Source organism: Dipodomys spectabilis, unplaced genomic scaffold (assembly GCF_019054845.1).
Source record: "Dipodomys spectabilis isolate Male_0828 unplaced genomic scaffold, ASM1905484v1 ptg000543l, whole genome shotgun sequence".
Lineage (NCBI taxonomy): Eukaryota > Metazoa > Chordata > Mammalia > Rodentia > Heteromyidae > Dipodomys > Dipodomys spectabilis.
In genome coordinates, this window is record NW_024871220.1 from 170510 (window position 1) to 190632 (window position 20123).

General features: G+C 38.7%; 1 pseudogene; it reads left to right on the plus strand.

Moving 5' to 3' along the window:
* The first annotated feature begins 5446 nt into the window (after positions 1-5446).
* Positions 5447-5546, plus strand: LOC122099874 (annotated as a pseudogene).
* The last annotated feature ends 14577 nt before the right edge of the window (positions 5547-20123 follow it).

Consider the following 20123-nt stretch of genomic DNA (forward strand, 5'->3'; position numbering starts at 1 on the left):
AGTGTACTCCACAATGAAAAAAGGTATTGGGTTTACACTTTACTGTTTGTAATACTTTCCGCAATGTCTTTGCACGTGAAGCACTGAAACACAGAAAAAAAAATCTGATTGGATACTTCAAACCAGTGATTTCACATTTCTAAGTGGCTCACAAATATAATATCCTTATTAACATGAGATAGCTTATTATATAAGCCAAAAAGTTTGGGTTCAGAAAAAAATTGAGCACATGGAAAAGATAAGAAATCAGTGTTCTTAGAAGCCCTAGCTAAGCAAATTGGCTTCAGCAGTGGAGGGAGGCCAAAACTTTTTGATATAGATTGTAATATTTTTGCTACCTAAAGTGATTTTACAGAGCCTATTTGGCTCACTACAATGCAGAACTGATTGAATGAAGACATGAAAATAAATCCCACATCCAAACGAGGCAACTGCAAAGAGTTTTAAAGGAGAAACCATGAAGATGTAGCAGTGGGGGAGGCCTTATAGTCCTTCAGCTTCACTAGACTTGAAGCCAAGAAGCTGTGATTAATTGGAAATCAGGCAAGAGCTAAGATGAGGACATAGAAGTAGGACATAGAAGCATTGTCCTTTGTAACAGACACTGTCATCCAAGGTATGGATGATTTAACTTTATTCTCTTCCATACATCTTGTTGAGCAAATGCAAGACTAAGAGAAAAATAATCTATTGAAATAATTTTGCAAAGAATAACTTCACTGTTCCTGATATGGTATCTAAGGAGAGTCTTAAGAAAGAAGATAAATTGGAGTATTCTGCGGTTTCCTCTAAGCATCTTGTTAGCAAAATATATCTTTGAGGTTAGAAGTGATTGAACCAAAAAGTGGTGGAGTACTTATGTTTGTGGGCACTTTAAACACAAGAAGACTTTCTTTTTTTTGGGGGGGGGGTCCAGTCGTGGGACCTGAACTCTGGGCTTGGGTGCTGTCCCTCAGCTCTTCAGCTGAAGGCTAGCACTCTACCACTTGAGCCACAGCGCCACTTCCGGCTTTTTTTCTTTTTGCTTATGTGGTGCTGAGGAATCAAACTCAGGGCCTCAGGCATACAAGGCAAGTTCTCCACCACTGAGACACCTTCCTAGCCCAACACAAGAAGACTTTCAAGGTAAAAGAAAAAAGAAAAACAGATATCCAAATATTTGTGATCACAGTTTCTTGGACTGATTTTTTTGGAGACAAAGTTTTACATTAGAGTTTGTCCTGATTAACATCAATGTTGGGTTTTTATGGCAACCAAGTGCAGGGGTGAAGTTTAATGGTCTCCCTTGAACAAGTAAACAGCATGATTAAAAAAAATGGCAAATAATATTTAGTGAATTACTTTCACCAATTACTTTTCCAGAACAAAGAAGGAAATATATAACTCAAAATCAACTGACTTAAAAGTATGAAGAAAGAGTAGTGAAGAGAGATGAAAGAAAACTTAGAGGATTGTTTTCTCTCCAGCGGAGTAATGAGTTCGTGATATTTTTCTCTTCCATTCTATCTTCACAAGCTATCAAGTGTGGCTCAGGACTGGAGTATCCAGTTCAGTCAGAGAGAACTCACAGAAGGAAGATAACATTTGAAGCAGATATAGTTGATTTATAACCTGAGACAATCTATTTAAATCTGTTCGAATTTCTCCCCTACCTCAAATGCCCTCTTTGAATAGTTTTGTTTGCTTTTCCCAAGACTGCCCTTCATTAACTGCTTAAAATTTTGAGAGGTCATATTCATACTTTCTAGAGATTGCTGTTTGCTTGTAATTTTTGTGTGTTTTTTCACTGAATTTCAAAAGGTTGTGCAAGTGTGTTACAATTAAATATGTCCATCTAATTGTCCAATGCTCCTGGATCAGATTCACTCCTTCCATCATTGTCAACCAACTCCTTCTCCAAGATTTATTTCAGATTAAACACTTTCTTTATCACATGTGTACATTGATATTCTAGCTGTACTTGCCCCTTGTTCTATTTTTCATTCATTCTATGTATTTACTATTATTCCATTCTGGTTTCAACTTCCTGATAGTCATTCTGTTATACTGTCTGTTAAAAGTTTGAAAGGTTTATATACATTCTATGGAGTTTCAATCCTGCATATACTTGAACTTATGTCAGCTTATATTTCCATAATTCATTCATCTGCAATAATAATTTGCAAGACTGGAGGCGTGAATCACCTAGACATGATTTAATTCTCATCCATTTGGAAGATTAATCTTTAGTCAACAAGAAAGTTTAAAAATGGTTTAGAATGTATTCCAAACTACCAATTTTTATAAATGGCTTTGTACAATGGTGTGTGATCACTTTATTTTACATGGGATAATATTTTCTACTACATTTAAATTTTGAAAAAAGAAAATTAAAATGTACTATTATAGAGGAATATGATAGAAATAGATGACAGATTTTATGTTTGTCATATCTCTGATGAGTACTCATATTCAAGATTTACTATGTTAGACAGATAGGGAAAACATAAAATAACATATTATAAGGCAACTATTTGTGACTTTTTAAAATGTACCTTATTAAATGATGAAATTTACCTTATTAGCTAACGTTTGGGTTTGAAATATGGGAGGCTGATATATTTAACAAATTTTGGAAGGCATCTAATGAACAACACAAATGGTGGGTGGCACTATTTCTACAGTTTAATGAATGGTTGAACCTGATTGGCATTAGTGCTGGGTAAACAAATCAACTCTATTGTAACTCTATTGCCACTAAGTATCATCTATTTGTCAAATGTTATTTTGGCGAATGTGAATTTTTTTTGGAAGGTCGTGGGGCTTGAACTCTGGGCTTGGGCACTGTCCCTGCGCTCTTGAGCTCAAGGCGAGCACTCTACCACTTGAGCCACAGTGCCACTTCTGATATTCGAGTGGTTTATTGGAGATAAGAGTCTAACGGACTTTCCTGCCCGGGCTGGCTTTGAACCGTGATCCTCAGATCTCAGCCTCCTGAGTATTTAGGATTACATGCGTGAGCCACTAGCAAATTTGATTTTTCAAAGATTATTTGAAAAAGAATACACTTGGGGCTGGGAAGATGGCTCAGTGGTAGAGCGCTTGCCTTGCATGCCTGAGGCCCTGGGTTTGATTCCTCAGCACCACATAAGCAAAATGAAAAAAAGCCGGAAGTGGTGTTGTGGCTTAAGTGGTAGAGCTCTAGCCTTGAGCTGAAGAGCTGAGGGACAGCGCCCAGGCCCAGAGTTCAGGCCCCACAACCGGACCCAAAAAAAAAGAAATGTAAAAAAAAAAGAAAAAGAAAAAGAATACACTTTCAGGAGATTAAATATTTTGAGAATGGCAACATTTTTATACCACAGAACCAAGTTTTACTGAAGTACCAGTGTTTTTTTTAATTGTGAAAATACTGTTCAGAGGGATTAAAATTACATGGGCAAGGTAATGAGTACACTTCTTATCAAGCATTGTTGCCTCCTCCTTTGTTTCCCCTTCCCATCCCGTGGCATCCTCCCCCTGCCCCGACCCGATCCTCCCCTTCCCTCCTCCGCCCCCAGCACCAAAGTTGTAAAGTTTGTTTTCGACATGACAACTTGTACATCTCACGGTGTTATTAAGCACTAAGGATCTTTTCAATTAATGTTTTTTTCTGAATTACATTTGACTTCTAAGTCAAGTTTTCCTGGCCTTGATAGACCAATTGTGGATCTATCCTTCCACAAGCTATTTGTCTGGCCCACTTACACTGGACTGAAATCTTTCATTAATCATTAGGGGAGGGGTATTAAAAATAATCTTGTGACACTTTGTGATTTTGTTCACTCATATGGGCTGGTCATCTGTAAATTGAAAGTTTGAATTGCAGTACTTTCTCTTAGATTTTGTGATCTCATCCTTCATTTTAAGTTGACTTGCATTTCACTATTGCTTACTGCTAATTCCTGTTTCTCAAGGAATTGGGGCCCTGAAATATTATAGGAAATGAGAAATTGACATGACTCTTCAATTACTTTCTGTTGGCATGTTGCCTGGGCCTAGTTGAGAAGCCTTGACCCTGTTATCTGATGATGCAGGTAACTGGGACATAGGATCCTAGGACCCATACATCTTGCAGAAGAATAATATCTTTTATACATCATATCAGAAAAATTTGGGTATAATCAATAGGAATGCTTCAGAAATATGGAGAAAAACATTTTGGAACCAGTGAGTTAAAACAATAAACAGAGCAGCAGAGTAAAATCCCTTATAGATTAGAGGAAAACAACATTTTTTTTTACCATGTGAATTCAGAAGAACAAGAACACTTAGAAGGTATCACAAGTTTATGGTGAAGACATTACATTAATACTTTTTATATTCTAGTATGTATCCTAAACCTAATTATTTATATTCCAATTCTCTTTATTGGAATAAATAATTATCAATTTATTTGTCAAATTATCAATTAATTCTACTAAGTTTCACTGTGTGAAATATGAAATCAGCACATATAAATATAAAATATATAACTATATGTAATATAATAAAAAGGGCACATGTTTTGCATTGTTCTGTTGTGGTTAGGGTATCAAAGACAACTCTGTTTTAAAGTATTATTGCATTATCTGTACCTCAGAGTTAGGTAGAGATAGACCTAAAGCTTTACCATTTGTAGATTTACAGCCTGGAGGCAAGAGGAAACACTGTGATTAAAACATTACCAATTTAAGGCCTAATAATGAGGAGAAACATGAACTTCTCCTGGAGCTATGGAAATATTTGGTGATAGAAAGGCAGTAGTGTAAGTTCCTGCCTGGTTGGAAGGTAGACAGGCCAGACATGAGGAAATCATGCATATGAAGAATTTTTTCACCTTGGCGTTAGCTACTTTTGAAATGGTAGGTATAATAAACACTTAAATTTTGATAAAATACCTTCTAGTCTGAACAGTTCTGTCCGAACTGTTCATCTCTCTATGATCCCTTGTAACTAAGATTAGTTTTGTTCTAGTAAGACAAACTATGCTGTCAGGGTAGGATATTCTGGTTGGTCTGTTCCTACGTGGAAGAAGGATAAAGGGTAGACATTTGTGCCAGTAAGACCTCATTTGGGAAAATTTTAGCTGCAGAAGTTTAGAAGTAGCTCTTAAGCAGGGCTTACTTTGAATCTATTAGCTCCACAAAGCTAACTCATTTACGTAAATAAGTACTTGAAAAAGTCATCACCTTAGGACCTAGCTATAAGTGCTTCAAAGTATGATCAAATCTAAAATGAAAAAGACTTAAAATTGTCATTGACAAAAAATGCAAATGTGAGCAATCAACCGAACAATATAATTTTTTTCCCACTATATACATTATTTTAGGGAAATAAGATCAATAGTATTGTTAGGAACAATAAGGTTTCCTTGCTACAAATAGGCACCCAAGGATATAAGCCTATATAAAGATTGCATCATTAACTACTTAAATTTAGAGGATACTACATGCTTCAGCAGCACGTATACCCAAATTACAACAATGCAGAGATTAACATGACACTTGCACAAGGATAATATGAAAATTCGTGAAGTATTCCATGTTTTTCATTCTTCAGTTGCAGAAATGAAAAACAGTTATTAAAAAGTTGATTACAAAATTATAAGTGTAACAATATACGCAAGTGTTAGAATTAAACATTAGTTTGACATCAGTGTATTAAATCTTCACCTTAGAAAGGCCTTTACATAGAATAACCTTTACAAAACTTTTGAAATTAGTTAACATTGTCATTTTATCCAAAAAAAATATACTACTATAAGAACCTAGAAAAAGGGGCTGGGAAGGTGGCTCAGTGGTAGCGCTTGCCTTGCATGCCTGAGGCCCTGGGTTTGATTCCTCAGCACCACATAAGCAAAAAGAAAAAAGTCGGAAGTGGTGCTGTGGCTCAAGTGGTAGAGCACTAGCCTTGAGCTGAAGAGCTGAGGGACAGCGTCCAGGCCCAGAGTTCAGGCCTACGACTGGACCAAAAAAAAAAAAAGAACCTAGAAAAAAAATAATCTTAAATTTTCTATATGGAATACAATCTGAAAGGACACATTTATTAATGAATATATATATTATAAAACAATGTTGAATGCAAAGTATATCTAGGAAAGAATGAAATAGATTATGGATATTATGCAAACACAGAATATAGAATATTTTAAAATATACTTTTTTCAGACCAGAAGCAGAAATATCTTGAGTTTCTGTACTACTCATTTCAACAGATAAGATCAAATTATTTCTGATTAAAAAATCACAAACTCTGCAGAAATCATTGTAGATGTACACAAACAACTCAAATATATTTGACATCAAAGTCAGGCAATTCACTTGGAAAAATTCCACGGAATTTTTACAGTAAGATATTGCTGTTATTTGAATTCTGAAAATATTTTGTATGGACACAAAGAGTGGACTGGCATTTTGATGTTTAAGAAACGTAACTGATAGCTATGCTAAATAATGCTGCAATAAACGTAGTTGTTTTGGTAGCTTTTGTATGGTCTTGTTTGATGCCCCTAAGTAGATGAATGGATTAAGAAAATAGAATTCTATGGAATGGAATTTTATTCCTCCCTCAGAAAGAATGTCATTGCCCCATTTGTTAGGAAATGGAAAGACCTGGAAAAAATTATATTGAAGTAAGCCAGGCCCAAAGAAACATAGATCCCATGGTTTCCCTTATTTGTAACTAGTATATGTCTGAGACAAGCAGAAGTGGTCAGATAAGTTGATGTTAGGTGAAATGAACCCCAAGATAAGGATTCAAATGTTTTTTTTTCTTTCTTGTGATTGTTTCTAACATATTTATAAGATGATTTCTTTGTTGCTTTGTATGTCCCTCCCCCACCGTATAACCCCTGCTTTCATTGTATTTGATGTTGGTATGATTTGTGGAGGGGAAGGGAAAAAACAAATTGTTTAAATAGGGATACAGGTTGACCCATTGCAACAATGAGATGTACAAGACGTCATGTAGAAAAACGAACTTTACGACTTTGGCAGGGGAGGAGGAGTAATGAGGGGGGAGGGGAGTGGGGGGAGATGAGAAGGTATGGGAAGGGGAAATAAAGGAGGAGGCAACAATGCTTGATAAGAAATGTATTCATTACCTTGCCCATGTAATTTTAACCCCTCTGTATGGTGTTTTCACAATAAAATAATAAAACTCAACAAAAAAAAAGAAAAAGAAAAAAAAAGAGAAAAGAAAAGAAACTTAACCAAACCATTACAACTGAATAGAACAATTTGTACAGCCTTCCACAACTTCAAAGAGGTAGTGATACATACTTATCCTTTTGGTAATATCAAAGGCAGTTTCTTCCAAGTTGTTCTTCAGACCTGCTCAACAGAAGGAGATCCAGTGTATCTTTGCTATCTATGTTCCCAGCAGCAAGATGTAAGGGAGTCAAGAGGCGTTTAGTTTGGGCATTGGTATCTGCATCATGGTGAAGTAAGAAAGACGCCACGCTGGTATTATTTCACGAGTAACCACTGCGCAGGGGTGTCCAGCCATTAACAATTATTGCATGAATATCTGCTGCTTGAGCCACAAACTCATGGGCAATATCTAAGTGTCCACTGTAGGCTTCCCGATGAAGAGGGGTATATTCATTGTCATCCCTAGTATTCACGAGTGGCCTTTATGGAAAGTAGTCACCACACTCTAGTAAGCCGATTATTTTCAGCAGCCCAAAGAAGAAATTTGCTTGGATCCTACTCCAATTTTTTTCTTGAAATTGATACGATTCCTCACTTTTTCATTTTGTTCCTCATCTTCATCAGAATTGCCTAACTAGAGACTTTCAGTGCCAGTGAGAATAAGGTGTCCCTGTATTTCCCCAATAGTTTATAATGGTTGAACTTGTGAGAAAAATACAGTGAATTTTCTGCATCTGTTTATTTTCATGATGATTTATTTTCTCTTTTTCCATTTTTATTATTCCAAGTCATTCTAACTGGAAAGTAGGTAATTGATGGAGAGCAGAGGATAGATGTTCCTCCGTACTCAAAGGTACAGACTGAAAATGAAGATCAGTGTTGTTTTTATGTGCAGCTTCTTCTAGGAATGAGAAAATAGAAAGTGGCTCAGTGGTGGAGTGCTTGCCTTGCATGTATGAACAATGGCAGGTCATGTCCACCTTGCAGCCTTGTCATTCAGACCCACTGTGCAAAGAAAAAGACATAATACCCCAGCCCTCTGAAGCTCGCCACTTTTTGTGGTATCCTACTTTTTTTTCTTCCTGCAAACCCTCATGGCCTAGGATCCCAGGATCGGCTATGGGTCCAGAGACTGCACCACAGCCTAGGGTGATGGAAGCTGAGTCAGAGTTGCCATGAACTGAGTTCAAGATGTGTAGTTGGTAAAAGAAAGAATAAATAAAAAATTAATTAATTATTTAACTAAATTAAAAAGAAATAAAGCTCTCTGGTTTGGAATTTCTGCCAGTTTCCTTCCTTAGCCTGGGATTTGAACTCAGGATCTTGGTAAATTTGTAGCAATGTGAGGGAAGGTGCAGAGTTGCCACTACTTGAGTTCAAACCCTGTGCCAAGCCAAAAATAAAAAAAAAGTCACTGAGCTCGGCAGGGGGAGTAGTTGTGGAGATGGGAGGGAAGGGATGGTAGGGACAAAACAAAAGAGGAGGCAACAATGCTCAATAGGAAATGAACTCATTACCTTGCTCATGTAACTGTGATCCCTCTGTACAACATTTTTGCAATAAAAATGTACAAAAAAGAAACAATGTAGTGCTCAGAGAAGCACTTTGGGGATAAGGTAAAGATGTCAAAAGCTGTACAAAATTCTACACTGCTTTTTTTAAATGTTCTGTATAGAACTGAATGAACATAACTGCTTTCATTTAAAAAATTAAGCCACTGTCTTGGAACTGGGGCCAGTATTTCTGTAATTGCTGTGATTTGATCTCACCTTCCAGGTAACTCTTTTGCACCATGGGTGAAGGTGAATCTTACTGTCTTTGAGGAAAACAAATTCAGGCTAGAGTTCTGAGGGCCCAAATGAACGCCCTGAAATGGAAAAAAATATTTCTATACATGTGTAATATATGATATATATTTACATATGCATGTTTATTACATATTATTATTTTTATTATTGATTTTGTATTTTATTTTTTATTTTATTCCTTTATTGTTTATTGTATTTAGTATTATTATACACATAATATTTAGTACATGTTTTACATCTATTATAAAGTGATTCACAATAATTTAGGACATTGACTCATTTTCATTTATACTTTATTAAGTGTTGAAACATGATACATAATTAAATGGAAGCATTTGTCACAGTCTTCACATGTTTAGAGTCTCTCCCACAGATGAGCTTTGTCTTCTTTATCTTTGAACACCTTCCTATAGGGATTTCTTTAGATGATTTATGATCAGAGGCCTTTTCTTGAGGATAGGCAAGTTGAGGGATAAAATTGTAAGGGTGGGGCAAGAAATGTGACTTAGTGGTAAGGAGCTCGCTCAGCATGCATGAATGCCATGGTTTGAATCCTCGGTGCCACATACTCAGGAAAACCCAGAAGCTGTGGAGTGGCTCAAGTGGTAGAGCTCTAGTCTTGAGAAAAAGAAGCTCAGAGAGAGTGCCTAGGCCCTAAGATCAAGCCCTAGGACTTTCAAAAATAATAGGTCAGATGCTGGTGGCTCACACCTGGAAAACTAGCTTCTCAGGAGACTGAGCGCTGAAGACCACAATTCAAAGAAAGGCTAAGCAAGGAAAGCCTGTTAGACTCATCTTCAATGAATCACCAAAAGACACTGTGGCTCAAGTGGTACTGTTTGCTTTGAACTGAAGGGCTCAGGGACAGTGCCCAGGCTTGAGTTCAAGACACACAACTGGAAAAAAGTGAGGGTTAATTAAAGTACTTTTCCTATTTGCTAATTAAGAGAACATTCTCTGGAAAATGAACGCTGATGTATACCAGAATTGGAGTCAGAGCTCAAAGTTCAAGTTTAGTAGATCCATATGCCCAGCCTCTGAGACTCTAGCATTATAACCTTGTGTCCTACAGGGTTCTGAAAGGTCCAATGTTGAAAGGGTTAATATGCTTCCCAAGCCCTTTGTGACTTGTAGTTACAATGTCATTACAGTTCTGAACCTAGCAGAGACTTAGTAGCTAACGCCCATCACCCTAGCTTAGGTCTCAAGATCACAGGGTGAAGCCAGCCAGAGTAGGAAAGTCTATGACACTCTGACTTCCACTTCTGAAAGGTCAGATATTCAAGAGCTTCCTGGGTTTCCCTTGGTGATGAGAAGTTACTTGCACTCTAATTGTTCTTAGAGTTCTCAAGCTATAGAAGCAGGAAAGAAACATTATTGACCCATCCTGGGTTCAGATGAAGTTCTCAGGATCCAAGCCCTAGCCCTGTTAGCAGGAAGAACTCCATTGTAACACTGTATTTGAAAGACAGAAAATAGTTGCAAAAGCCAGGCTAGGTGAAGAGACCAAGGTCTGCAGGATTAGGAAGCAGAATGTACACACTCAACAGGGAAGTGAGCTGCAAAACTATTCATTCCAGATACAACCAGCAACTGGGGTGGGTGGGGCGGGGAGAACTTCAAACATTTGTTAGAGTTACACCAGGGTCAGGCTTTTCTCAGCCTCTTCACACAATGACTGATTAACCTTCCTCCCTCAGGTGAAGGGAGCCTCAAGCTATCTTTAGGTTACCAATAGAGAGCCAGTTTAGTGTGTGAGTGTGTGTAGGGGGGAGGGGAGGAACAGAGTTGAAAACCCTGATCTCTGGTTTTAAGGAGTGGGTTTTTCACTCTTCATCTGTCAGATTTGAAGGCCCTTTTTCTACCTCGGTGAGTCCATTCTCCTTCTGCACATCATTAATGCTAATCCCCAGTCCAAGGAGAGGCAGGGCCATTTCTCTTCTCTCTCCAAGCACTTTAGTTAGAACCTGGGTCTTCCCTCTTGGCTCTGGGGCCCTCAGCTGCCTGAGAAGTGGGAGAGAGACAGTCTTCCTGCTCTGTGGTTATGTGAATGTGATGCTGGTATCCTGGCACACTGCAGAAGGCCTCATGAGTGCTAATTGTTCCCTTCTTCCCTCCTGACATCCACGACCAGATTCATCTATCATCTTTGTATCTATCTATCTATCTATCTATCTATCTATCTATCTATCTATCTATCTATCTATCTATCTATCTATCTATCTATCTATCTATCTATCTATCTATCTACCCACCCACCTACCTACCTACCTATCTATCACTTTGCCAGTTCTTGGCTGAACTCAAGGCTTGGGCACTGTCTCTAGCACTCTACTACTTGAGCCACGGCACCAATTCTGGCTTTTTCTGTGTATGTGCTACTGAGGAATTGAACCCAGGGCTTCTTGCATGCTAGGCAATCACTCTCTCTCTAATCCACATTCCCAGCCCCCTCATATTTTCTTTTTTTTTTAAATTTAATTTAATTTTATTTGTGAACATACTGTACAGAGGAGTTACAGTTACATGGGCAGGATAATGCATACATTTCTTACAAAGCATTGCAGCCTCCTCCTTTGTTTACCCTTCACATCCCTTCCCAGCCTCCCCCCTCCCCCCCTAATCCCAATCCTTCTCCTTCCCCCCCTTCCCCCCTTACCCCCACCCTCCCTGCACCAACATTGTAAAGCTCGTTTTGGACATGACAACTTGTACTTCTCATTGTTGCAACAGGTCCACCTGTATCCTTAAACAACTGGTTTTTCCCCATCTCCTCCACAAGTTATACTGACATCAAATATAGTGAAAGCAGGGGTTATACTGTGGGGGAGGGACATACAAAGCAACAAAGAGATAATCTTATAAATGTGTTAGAAACCCATGCATGAAAGAAAAAAACATTAAAATACACATCTAAGGGTTCATTTTCCTGACATCACATTATCTGACCTTTTCCGCTTGACTCATACATATACTAGATATTACAAATAAGGGAAACCATGGGACCTACGTTTCTTTGGGCCTGGCTTACTTCACTTAATATAATTTTTTCCAAGTTTTTCCATTTCCTAACAAATGGGGCAATGTCATTCTTTCTGATGGAGGCATAGAATTCCATTGTGTATATATACCACATTTTCTTGATCCATTCATCTACTGAGGGGCATCTGGGTTGGTTCCATATCTTAGCTATGGTAAATAATGCTGCAATAAACATAGTTGTGCTGGTAGCTTTAGTGTGGTCTTGTTTGTAAACATTAGGGTAAATGCCCAAAAGTGGGATTGCTGGGTCATAGGGGAGCTCTATGTGAAGTCTTTTGAGGAACCTCCATACTGCTTTCCAAAGTGGTTGAACAAGTTTACATTCCCACCAACAATGAAGTAAGGTTCCTTTCTGTCCACATCCCCTCCAGCATCTGTTGTTGTTAGAGTTCTTGATTTTTGCCGTTCTAACTGGAGTGAGGTGATATCTCAATGTTGTTTTGATTTGCATTTGTTTTATGGCTAGGGATGTTGAACATTTCTTCATGTGTCTATTGGGATCCTTCTTTCTTCTTCAGAGAAGTTTCTCTTTAAGTCTTTCGCCCACTTATTTATTGGGCAGTTGTTTCTTTGAGGATTTGTTGTTGGGGGGTTTAATTTTTTGAGTACCAAGTATATTTTAGATATGAGACCCTTGTCCATTGTATGGCTAGTAAAGATCTTCTCCTAATCCGTGGGATTTCTATTGATCTTGCTAGTTATGTCATTTGCCCTGCAGAAGGTCTGCAACTTTATGCAATCCCATTTGTCCAACCTTTCTTTGATTTGTTGTGTTTCCGGGTCTCTATTCAGAAAATTTCGGCCTGAGCCAAGGAGACCCAGGGTTTCTCCTATTCCATCCTGTAATGTTTTCAGAGTGTCTGCTTTGACTTCAAGGTCTTTGATCCATTTGGAGTTGATTCTGGTGCAGGGTGATATATAAGGATCTAGCTTTAGTTTTCTACATGTAGTTAACCAATTTTGCCAGCACCATTTACTGAAGAGGTTGTCGTTCTTCCATTCTATTGTTTTAGCTCCATTATCGAAGATTAGATGGCTATAGGTCTGTAGGTTCATTTCTGGGTTTTCAATTCTATTCCATTGGTCCTGAGGTCTGTTCTTATGCCAATACCAGGCTGTTTTGATTACTATGGCTTTATAGTAGAGTTTGAAATTTGGTATTGATATTCCTCCAGCAGTGTTCTTTCCATTCAGGAGCGTTTTTGCTATTCGGGATCTTTTATTGTTCCATATGAATTTTTGGATTGCCTCTACTATTTCCTTGAAGAATGAGGTTGGAATTTGGATAGGTATTGCGTTGAATTTGTAGATAGCCTTGGGAAGTATTGCCATTTTCACGATGTTAATCTTTCCAATCCAGGAGCATGGGAGGTTTTGCCATTTTTTAAGTTCTGTGTTGATTTCCTCTTTCAAGATTTTAAAATTTTCATCATAGAGGTCCTTCACTTCTTTAGTTAAGTTAATTCCTAGGTATTTTATTTTTTGTGGGGCTATTACAAATGGAGTTGCTTTCCTAATTTCAGCCACACTTTTCTCATTGTTGGCATACAGAAAAGCCATTGATTTTGGGGGGTTAATTTTATAACCTGCTACTTTGCCAAAGTTTTGAATCAGCTTGAGTAATTTGGGAGTGGAATCTATGGGATTCTTTAAATACAAGATCATGTCATCTGCAAAGAGGGAGAGTTTTATTTCTTCTTTCCCTATTTGGATCCCCTTTATGTCTGCATCTTGTCTTATTGCTGTAGCTAGGCATTCTAATACTAGATTGAAGCGAAGTGGAGAGAGTGGGCATCCTTGTCTTGTTCCTGAGTTAAGAGGAAATGGCTTCAGTTTTTCACCATTTCATATAATGCTGGCTGTAGGTTTGTCATATACAGCCTTTATTGTACTGAGGAATGTTCCATGGATTCCTAATTTTTCCAAAACCTTCATCATAAAGGGGTGTTGGATCTTGTCGAATGCTTTTTCTGCATCTATTGACATAACCATGTGGTTCTTATTCTTGCTCCTGTTGATATGATGAATAATATTAATTGATTTGCGTATATTGAACCAGCTTTGCATCCCTGAAATGAATCCTGTATGATATTGGTGTATGATTTTTTGGATGAATTGTTGAAGTCGATTGGCCAAAATTTTGTTGAGAAGTTTTGCATCAATGTTCATCAAAGAAATGGGTCTATAGTTCTCTTTCTTTGATGAGTCCCTGCCTGGTTTTGGGATGAGGGTTATGATGGCTTCATAGAATGTGTTCGGTAGTCAGCTTTCTCTTTCAATTTCATTGAAGAGTTGGAGGAGTATTGGTGTGAGCTCTGCTTTGAAGGCCTTGTAAAATTCCGCTGTAAAACCGTCTGGTCCTGGACTTTTCTTAGCTGGGAGGTCTCTTATTGCTGTTTCTATTTCAATGCTTGATATGGGCCTGTTAAGCTGGTTTAACTCATCTTGGTTTAGTTTTGGCATGTCAATATTTGCTAGGAAAAGGTCCATTTCTGTCAAGTTCATAAACTTATTATCATAAAGTTTTGAGAAGTATTCCCTTATAATGTTCTGATTTTTGGTTGTTTCCATGGTGATGTTTCCATTCTCATCTCTGAGTTTATTCATTTGGGTGTGTTCTCTTCGTTTTCTGATAAGATTTGCTAAGGGTCTGTCACTTTTGTTAAGTTTTTCGAAGAACCAACTCTTTGCTTTGTTGATTCTTTCTATAGTTTTTTTGGATTCTAATTCATTTAATTCTGATTTAATTTTGATTATTTCTTTCCGTCTACTGGATTGGGGTTTATCTTGCTGCTCTTTTTCAAGGAGGTTTAGATGTGTCATTAAATTGTTAGTTTCAGATCTCTCCAATTTGTTGATGTAGGAGCTCAGAGCTATAAACTTGCCTCTGAGTACTGCCTTTGCTGTGTCCCAGAGGAGCTGGTAATTTGTGTGTTCATTTTTGTTGAATAGCATGAACATTTGAATTTCCTTTCTAATCTCTTCCATGACCCACTCTTGATTCAGCAGTGTGTTGTTCAGCCTCCATGTGATACCGGACTTTCTTTGGTGGCTTTTGGTGTTGAGTTCTAATTTTCTTCCCTTGTGGTCAGAGAGAATGCAAGGTATAACTTCAATGTTTCTGAATTTAGACAAGTTTGCTTTGTGGCCTAAAATGTGGTCTATTTTAGAAAACGTTCCATGTGCTGCTGAGAAAAACGTGTATTACGATGCTGTTGGGTGAAATGTTCGGTAGATGTCTGTTAAGTCTAGTTGATCTATGCAGCTGTTTAGATCTGCAGTTTCTCTGTTGAGTTTTTGCCGAGTTGATCTATCTAGTGGGGAGAGTGGTGTGTTAAAATCCCCAACAGTTAATGTCTTTGGATCTATATGGGATTTGAGAGAAAGTAGTGTTTCTTTGATAAATTTGGGTGCTCCATTGTTTGGCGAATAGATATTTAGAATTGTAATATCCTCCTGAAGGAGAGATCCTTTAATTAGTATGTATCGACCTTCTTTATCTCTTCTCACGAACTTTAATTTGAAGTCTATTTTATCTGATATTAAGATTGCAACTCCCGCCTGTTTATGGGGGCCGTTTGCTTGGTAGATTTTGTTCGAGCCTTTAACATTGAAAATGTGTTTGTTTTTACGGGCAAGATGTGACTCCGGCAGGCAGCAGACAGAAGGGTCTTGGTTTTTAATCCAACTAGACAGTCTATGTCGCTTAATTGGAGAGTTCAGTCCGTTAACGTTGAGAGATAGGACTGAGAGGTATTTGGGAGTTCTTGCCATGTTATCCACCTTCTTGGGGGCTGCGAAAACTGGGTTCTTCCTATGGTTCTTGGATTCTCAGTTTGGGTGCAGTTTCTTGGCCTTTATTGCGGTCTTGTTGGTTTTCTATGTGTAGGACATCTTTAAGAATCTTTTGTAGGGCTGGTTTGGTGGAGATGTATTGTTTCAATTTTTCTTTGCTATGGAAGGTTTTTATTTGGCCTTCAGTTATGAAGGAGAGTTTAGCTGGGTACAGTATTCTTGGTTGATAGTTGTTTGTTTTTAGGGCATGGCATACATCATTCCAGGCTCTTCTTACTTTGATTGTCTCTGCTGAGAAATCTGAGGTGATTCTAATTGGTTTCCCTTTATAAGTGATTACCCTTTTCTCTCTGACAGCTTTAAGGATCTTTTCCTTGTTCTGAGTTGGTCCTGTGTGGATTATAATGTGGCGGTGGGATTTCCTATTCTGGTCTGGTCTATTTGGGGTTCTAAAAGCTTCTTGTATCTGAATAGGCCTATCTTTTTGTATGTTTGGGAAGTTCTCTGCTAGGATCCTGTTAAACAAATTTCCTAGACCATTAACTTCTGTTTCTAGGTGCTCCTCTACACCCATTATCCTTAGATTAGGCCTTCTGATGGTGTCTTCCAGGTGTTGGATAGATCTATCATACTTCTTGGACTTGTCTTGGATGGTTGCATGTTCTTTCTCTATAATATCTAGGCTGTCTTCAATCCCTGAGATTCGATCTTCTGCATGGTCTAACCTGCTGTCAAGACTCTCTACTTTGTTTTTTATCTCTTTTCCTTCTAATTGGTCAGCTTTGATGGCTTCAAGTTCTTTGTTGAAGCTCTGTTTTAGGTCTTGTATGAATTTCTTTACTTCCTTAATTTGGTGTTCAGTGTTTATTCTCAAATCACTTAGTTGATTGGTCATGGTTTCTTTGGACTCCCATTCCTTCTGTTGGGTTCCATTCAGCATTCCCTTTGTGGTCTCCCTGACTTCCTTCAGCTCTTTGTTAATGGATTCCATGAATGCCTTTAGTGATCTTTGTGTGTTCTCTACCTGGTCTCTCAATTCCTGAATTACTCTTTGATTAGCTTCCTCCCGTTTGTGGGATTCTTGCAGTTCTCTTTCCTCCCGTTCGTGGGATTCCTGTAGTTCTCTTTGAGTGTTCTCAGCCTGCTCACGCCATTCCTCCCTTTCTCTTTGAGTATTCTCAGGTTGTTCACGCAAATCCTGTATCAGTTTTTGAGTAGCTTCCTCACGCTTATGATATTCCTGTATAAACCTTTGGGATGCCTCCTCTCTCTCCCTATCACGCTCATACAGAGTCCTTTGTAAGTTGTCAAACTTCTCATTTATCATGTTTGCCACCAGTGTTTGTAGAGCTATTTGGGAACTCTCCTCTGGATTGTTCATTATCTGATCTGACCCCTGATTATCAAGATTGGGAATTGAGATACCCGGATTTGCCATTTTTCTTGTGTTTTTCCGGTTTACTCTGCCCATTTGAGATGAAAATAGCACCAGTTTTGTGCTAGAACACTATCTTAAGTCAACCATCAACCAACGTTTGCATTTATACAGTCAATAGTCTACAGATACAATCTAGTTCAACAGATACATCTATTCAACATCAAACAACTATATGTTAATGGGCTTCGAACCACAGAGAAGAATTTGGAAAACCCGAAATTTTTAGGGTTAGGGAGAGATGTGGGTAAAAATTAGGAATAGATTGGTGTAGGGAGGCACAGGGAGAGTTAACTATGTCCTAATCTCAATGCAGGAAATAGGTTGGGTAGGATGCAAGTAGAGAGGGAGAGAAAAAGAAGAAAGGGAAAGGGAATGAAAAGAGACCAGAAAAAAAAATTAGAAACGTAAAAATTAATATAGTTATGGAGATTGAAAGACCATCTATTTAGAGAGGAATGTGAATATAATGAGAAAACAGGAGGGAGATAGAGGAGATGTGAAAAACTTAAAAAATGCTTAAAATATTATGTAGGTATAAAGAGGTAGTACTGCTATTAAGGAATTTAAGTCTCAGAGGTTTTGGATTGAGTAATAAATTTGTGGATTAAGTGTGTACACAATGGGGAATAGGGTCTACTAGTTAACTATGGGTTTATCTGAGGATGTGCAGGACAAGAGTTAAGTCACATACAGAAGAACAAAAGAAAGGAAAAGGTGAAAAGGATAAGAAAGGGAGAAAAAAAAAAGATCAGAAGTTCAGTAGAGCTAGACAAAAAACAAAAAGATAATTAAGAAAGAAAGAAAAGGAGAGAGAAGACAAGAAAAGAAAGGAAAACGTACATTCACGTATTCCTAAAATAAAAATTGTAAGAGGGAAAAAAAAGTTACTGGAAAACAATTATTTTTTCAAAAAAGGCAAAAATTAAAGATTAATAAAAGTTTTAGAAAAGGAAAAAAATTTTTTATATATACAAGGTACCAAGAAAAAAAAAAAAAAGAAAAAAGAAAAGAAGAAAAAAAAGTTCTTTGATTTTTTTTTTTTTTGGGAGGGGTGGGAAGAATCCTGTATCTCCCTTTTGTCTGAAACCAGCCTCTTGTTGGAGTCTCTGGTCAGCTTGAGGTCCTGTGGCTTGATTGGTTTCTTGAGTCAGTTTGTTCAAACAGGCAGAAAAATGCTCTGCTTTACCCAAGATTTTGAGATCCCCCTCCCAGGTTAGTTTAATGGGAGGGTGATCTGCTTTGAGAATCACAAAAGAGGGGTGATGAGGCTAGGTTCTGGTAGAGTTGAGGCCTTTCAACAAACAGTAGCTTTTCCCTGGGGCTATTTTGTGAAAAATTCACAGAGCCCACCCTGGAGCCATTCTCAGGGTTTCTGTTTTTCAATTGATTGTTGAGGTTGCTAGAGGGAGAGGCAGCCTCTGGCTCTGGTTACCCAGTGAGGAAAGCCACTCCAATGGCTGGCACCTGAGCTGGGTGACTTTTCCCTGGATGGAGCTGAGTCTGGCAGGTCACTTCGCCGTTAAGTTCTTGTGACCTGCTAAATGACTCGTTTTATTCCAAGGCCTGAGTTGGAGCTAGCAGCTCCTCCGAGCTTTGTTGGTATCCAAGATGGAGATCACCAGTGCTGGGGGGGTGGGGTGGCCTTCCCTCCTCTGCTCCCTGAGAAGGAGCGAGGACGTCGGGCTTCTACTCACGCCGAGTCTTGGCTCCTGGGTCGTCTCTGGTCTGCAAACTGCAGGATGAAGATGTCCGCTCCTTGTTGGTTCTTGCTGGTGTTGAGTAGAATCCGCTCGCCCGCTGCGTCTGGCTCCTTCGTCCCAGACTCTCTGTGTGAGCGCTCAGGTATGGCCGCGGCTGCGGTCGCCGCTGCAACCCTGCTGCCGCCGCGGCGGCTGCTGTCATGCGCTCAGATGTGTCTCCTTGTCTTGGCTTCCTCTCTCTTGTCTAACTCTCTGTCCTGTGATGGCACATTTGGTGTGATTCTCTGGCTTAGGACTGTTCACTGGAACTCTAAAACTGCTTTCTATGCAAGAGCTTGTTCAGATTCTAGCTTCTCCTCCGCCATCTTCCCGGAACTCTCCTTCTCATATTTTCTTAATGGTAGTTTTTACATAAGTAGGCTGCCATTTTTCATCCCCAAGTTAATTTTTCTGAATACTGGTTACTTCTAAGAAACCTGATCTTGTCTTCCCCTGCTCGATTTGTGATTGTTCCTGTGTTGGCCTCATAATAAAATGTAAATAAACCCTGCTGAGAGCCTAAGTGTGTATCATATAAGGACAAAGGCCTGGAACCCTGGAAGAGAAAAGTGATGGGCCTGAAATGAAGATTATGATGCAGTATGTGAAACAGGCATCTCTGAAAAATAAATCAATAAATAAAAGCAGAAGCATTGCATATGGTCTGTTTGTAATCAGGGAGGTAATACACACATAAGTAGGTAAGGCACTGATACATAACTTGGCCTTCTCTCTTTGAATTTTTTTTGTGGTCATCCCATGGCTTAAACTCAGGACCCTATGCAATTCTGAGTTGTATTACTCAAGGCTGAGGCTCTACCACCACCACAGCTCCACTTCCAGCCATCTGGTGGATAAAAATTGGACATAATCGCCTCCCAGGCCTTACTGCCTGCTCTGGCCAGTATCTCCTGCTTGGCTTTCTCTCTCAAAGCTGGAGCTCTACCCTCTGGGTCACTGCTTCACTTCTGGTTTTCTGGTGGTTTATTGGATAAAAGAGGCTCACAGACCTCCTGCTTAGGCTGACTTTGGGTGGCTATCTCCTGAGGAGGATTCAAGCAACTTTCCTCAGGGATTCGCCGAGGAACCGCTCCACACAAACCTTTAGTCTAAATCTCGAGAGGTACTAGAGAAAAACAGAAACTAGAATATG